This window comes from Amblyomma maculatum, chromosome 5, assembly GCF_055883805.1.
Source record: "Amblyomma maculatum isolate TAMU_Amacu chromosome 5, ASM5588380v1, whole genome shotgun sequence".
Lineage (NCBI taxonomy): Eukaryota > Metazoa > Arthropoda > Arachnida > Ixodida > Ixodidae > Amblyomma > Amblyomma maculatum.
In genome coordinates this window covers 36,753,525-36,758,699 of record NC_139348.1, presented here as the reverse complement: position 1 = coordinate 36,758,699, position 5,175 = coordinate 36,753,525, and the positions used below count along the sequence as shown (strand labels likewise).

The 5,175-nt window shown below is 45.7% G+C and overlaps 1 long non-coding RNA gene across 1 annotated transcript; it reads right to left on the bottom strand.

Annotated features, from left to right (window-relative positions):
* Nucleotides 1-784: 784 nt before the first annotated feature.
* LOC146188041 (uncharacterized) lies at nt 785-2,256 on the bottom strand. The gene is made up of 3 exons (XR_014707480.1): nt 2,045-2,256; nt 1,818-1,957; nt 785-991 (listed from the first exon to the last, which is right to left on the bottom strand). It is a non-coding gene; the product is annotated as an uncharacterized LOC146188041 (long non-coding RNA).
* Nucleotides 2,257-5,175: the final 2,919 nt, after the last annotated feature.

Genomic DNA, 5,175 nt, shown 5'->3' with positions numbered 1-5,175 from the left:
AATTCCAAGGTCAAAAGTAGGTGACAATTATGTAAAGAGGTGCTTATCACGTGTTTATGGTGTATGAAAGAGCGCTGAACAAGGGTTAAGGGCAGCCTCAGTTTGCAAGCCGAGCCCGCATTTCGATTTTGGCTAGCAAACCAAGGTTCCTCCTCAACCCTTGTTTAGTGCTGTTTTGTATTGAGTAGCCATCTTATTTCCCTCGTTCTACCATCTTTATGGTGTAAAATATTTTTGAACGCTCATGTTTTAGCTGCCTCTACTGTTTTAAAGCTGCTCAGCAGTCCCCTTGCAGTTTTGCACGTTTTATTAGTGTACATAACACCTGCTCACACATTGCCTTAACAATGTATGTGTGATGCTTATTTTATTTTCACTAGAATTTTGTAATCATTCAGCAATCATTGTGGGCACTGCAGCCTAGTATTTGTACACCATTCTCCTAACAGCTGTTACAGCATTTAGCACTGCGAGCAAGATCTCTAGTAGTATACCATCCAGCTGGCATTTTTACCTCTGATATGTAAGCGTTTTGCACACTGCACCATGCATACAGTACCTATTTGTATAGGTAGCTTCAATATGTTGAAAGGGAACGGCTTCTTTGAGCCCGATAATTATTCTGCAATATACATGTCAATGTTGTATGGTCATTGTACATCAAGGTAAGTGTGCTGGTATGTATGATGTCTCTTTGTCAATAAAAACACTCGAGTGAAATACAGCGGCCAAGAAATAAGTGCTTCTACTGAGTATATGTGGCAGTAAAAAATCTTTGGTGCCATTTTCTGATTCCAATAAGCGTCATGGATATTTATTACCTTGCTGTAACGCTACGCTTTTCGGTTTAAGCATGTTTACCACACAGCTAGTGACCACAGCCAACTGTGCCAGGCTGCAAGGTGATAGCAGAGAAGGGACAGCAAGTTGGGTCTGGGATGACTTGGCATTGGTGTAAGCAGCCATGACTCCAGTGGGTAGTCACTGTCTCCTGCATAACCAAACAATGACATCCACTTAAGTCCGCCTTTTGCATGTTCTAGTATACAATCAAAGATCCATACCAACTAGCCCACAGTGAGGTGGTAAACATTCACAGGAATGTTGGCAACGTGTCACAGGGCGGTCCAAGCAAGCATCATTGTAAGGATAGCCTTGTAGCTTCACAGGGATATAAACAAAAATGTGTTAAGATTACCTGCACAACACAAGCGCTACGGTTTCTTAGCCAGTAAAGAGATTTCAAACATTGAATATTTGGTTCCTGGTGCCATAACACTAAATTTGTACATTAACAAGCATTCATATGCATAACTAGTCCGTCTTATGCATGCAGCTTCAGCGAATTCAGACAATCGATCACTCGCCGAAATACAAGTCAGCTTCTCTGTAAGGCTCGTAATCCAACCAAAAGGTCTCGTTATCACACAACACTCTTCTAGTTCTTGCTGAAACGAAAAGAAGCAGGCGCTTTTTGCAGCGTACTCACACTTTCGAGTAGCGAACGTGTCGTAGGGAGGGAGCGTAACGAATGGGGGCAAGGCACTACAATCCCTAGTCCCTTCGTCCTGTATTTTGAGGTATTAACAGGTATTGAACTTTCGTCAGGTGTCGCTGGGTAATCTCGAAGACAACAGCTGGAAAGAAAAGAGATCTTTCCTCTGTTCGTTATTTAACATTGCGAGGGGGAACGAGTCCTTTTGGTTAGAAAACAAGACTTGCAGAGAAGCCAACTTACAGCAAGTGGTCGATTGCACATATTAATGCATATATAATCAATATCGTTCGATAACCGACGCGAGTTTTTTACACCTTACCCAAGAAAAAGTCGCAGGCGTTTAGCAGGCCTTCGTTCACCTTTCGGCGTGCAGGAGTACCGCTAGACGAACGCGTTGTTTGGAGTCCTTGGTCCCACGGGGCAACGAGGGTCAAAAGTGCGTATGTTCGCGTCGCAGATCTGTAATAAAATAGGCACAATACAAGTTTACAATGACGTTTCGAAGTCGTAGCCAAACACACACAGTCAAAACCAACATTTACTCACTACTGTGATGTTCACAACGTAGAACCCCTTGCCTAGCGACTTCTTTCCATATCGCACCGCGGCGCCTTGACGACAATCAGCGTTCCGCCCGATGGCTTCCGCTATCAGCGCACGCACCTGCTGATCGATGCCTATGCGATGCAAACGATGTTACGTTCCCGACGCAAGCTGGTAGCCCCCGATAGCAAAAAAACGCGGTGCGCATGCAGCCGCAGTGACTGCGCACTCGTCCGTGAGCTGCGTGAGCCCCCGTTCATCGATGTTCGTCGGCAATCGCCGCACAGTCACTCCACTTTCTGCTGGTTTCCGTGTCGAACACAGTCGGAACAACTAGACCGGTACGTCAAACGCGTCTTCGTGCTCCCTTCTACGCCGTGGATCGCACCGACACAACTGCCACACAGCCAGCGCAACGCTATAGCAACGCAAGGAACACAGCCGCCATTTTCGCTCTACTCAGTTGACTGGTTTTGGGGTTACCTCGTTTCGCTCACAATTTCAGTCAATATTCAGCTCATGGGCAACGTCACCACTTTAGTCTTGTTGATGACGTAAGCGCAGTCACCGGTGAGATCAGTGATGACGCAAAATTTCAATATGGCCGCCGACCAATAGGAGCAGGGCAAGTTGAGCGGTTTGAGACTGGTTTTGTATTGAGAGCGTTACAGAATTCCCCCCCAGGATATGAAAGAGCTGCGTGCTGCAATAGAGCGCCTCGATAAAGACAATGTTGCGCTTCGATACCGTCTTGAAGACGCTGAGGATCGGTCTAGGCAGAACAATTTGTCTTTTTATGGGATAACTGACAATGTAGATGAAACGTCATCCGAATCGGAGCAAAAAAAATTCAAATAATAAAGACCGCTATGAAAGTTGATATCTGTAGTTCAGATATCACCCGTGCACACAGACTCGAGCGTGTCAATAGAAAAACAGCACCACTTATAGAAAGATTTGAAAACTATAAAAATAAGGAACTAGTCTTTTCAAAACGTGAGTTGTTGAAAAGTTTGGTTTGGTTTGGTTTGCGGAGTTTAACGCCCCAAAGCGACCAAGGCTATGAGAGACGCCGTAGTGGAGGGCTCCAGAAATTTTGACTACCTGGGGTTTTTTAAAGTGCACTGGTATCGCACAGCACACGGGTGCCTTGCTTTTCGCTTCCATCGAAATGCGGCCGCCGACGCCGGAATCCGATCCCGCGTCCTTGGGAACAGTATTCGAGCGCCGCAATCACTGCTCCACCCCCGGAGAAGGAGTTACTGGAGACTTCGGCCAAGTAACGCGCAATATCGGAAAAAAATTGTCAAATGTGGGCAAATCCAAAGGTGGCGTATCCTTCAAACTTTTTTATAAGAAAATTTTTATCGGAGGAAAGTGTTAAGGCTACAGTGAAAGTGAAGAAGCCATTTGCGGAATCCGCAATTCCCTTGAAAATGTAGCTGATAACACGAGCGAAACTTATGACAGAACTCTCCGGTCTGGTCGCATGGTATCTCCTAGCTAGGACCATATTAAGGGAGGAGCTTCGAATAGTCTCGACTGTTCAGTGTTATACTGAAACATCCTTAGTCTTTACCCAAAGAAAGATGAATTATGTGCGATGATAGAAGCCGGGATTGCTGTTATTATTTTATTAACCGGAATGTGGGTAAATAGCAAAATGAGGAATATTAAACTGTTTAATTGTCAAAAGAAATGTGCTGTCTTCCGGAGTGACCGAACGGGTAGAGTTGGTAACGGTGTCCTAATTGCTATTAGTCAATGCGTCGATTGTTTTGTTGTATCTGTTATTAGTAATTTAGATCTAATATGGTGTGACCTGAATCTGATCTTTAAAAAAGTAATATTAGGTGTATCTTATCTATCCCCCTAACCGACTCATCATTTTGCAATAGCCTACACAATTCTCCTAATCATATTGTCACTTGTTTCCTTGGGGCTGATCTTTTATTTCTAGGTGATTTCGATTTTCCAAATATCATCTAGCCATTTGACAACTCCTTTTCAATCTCCAGTTCGCTGAATCTGTTTCTTTCCGTTTGCTCAGACTTCAACCTATCACAAGTTGTTAGTCTTCCTAACACATGTAACACAAAGTACATCGTCACTTCTCGACATTGTTCTTTCGATATCGACAGACAACTTATCGATGGTTTCGCACCTGCCCGAGCTGAGCAACCATGATATTTTTACGTTAGGCGGTGCATGCACTGATATGCGCATAAGAAGGAAAAACAAGAATCTCGGCCCCCTTGGCCAATCCCCCTTCGTGGGTATGTGCCAAATATCAAGGAAAAAGAAGAAGAAGAAGAAGACGTTCTAGCAGTGTTGGCTGGTGCCTGCAGGAAAGGCCTGTTGTGTGAAAGCCTTGTCTCCCGTCTCCGATCTCTGAAACCTCAAGCTGAACTACCCCCGTAACATCTTGGTGGAGGTGCTTTCGATCCCTTTGCCACAGCTCCTCGCATTTCCGCGCCAGAAACCTGGATTTGCGCAGTGGACGCCATCTCCCCGAGCTCACCCCACCGACTGCCACAGTAAGCATGGCATCCCAGGACGCATCACTCGCTACGCAAACTCCACCTGCCCCCATGGTCTTAACCAAAATCCGCCATCCGCCTATTTTTAACGGCGAAGGCAAGACGGATGTTGAAGATTCGCTCGATTAATACGAAAGGTGCAGCAAGAACAACCGGTGGGATGCTAGCATAATGCTTGCCAACATAATCTTCTGTCTAGCGGGAACGGCGAAGGCCTAGTTTACCAGCCACGAACAGGAGATGCCTACTTGGGACATCTGCAAACAGAAACTTCAAGACTTGTTCGGCAAGCCAATTGGGCGAGCTCTAGTAGCCAAAAAAGACCTGGCTACTCGTGCTCAATCGTCAACCGAATCATACCTCGCCTACATACAGGACGTCCTCGACCTGTGTCGAAAGATGAACACCTCCACGACCGAAGATGATAAAGTCGGCCTTATACTTAAGGGTATCGCTGATGATGCATTCGACATACTTCTCTGCAAAGACTGCTCTACCGTTTACTCAGTCCTGCAAGTCTGTCGCCGTTTCGAACAGGCGAAGCAGCGCCGCATCGTCCATTGGCTTGAGCGCCCTCCCAACACGGCGACTACA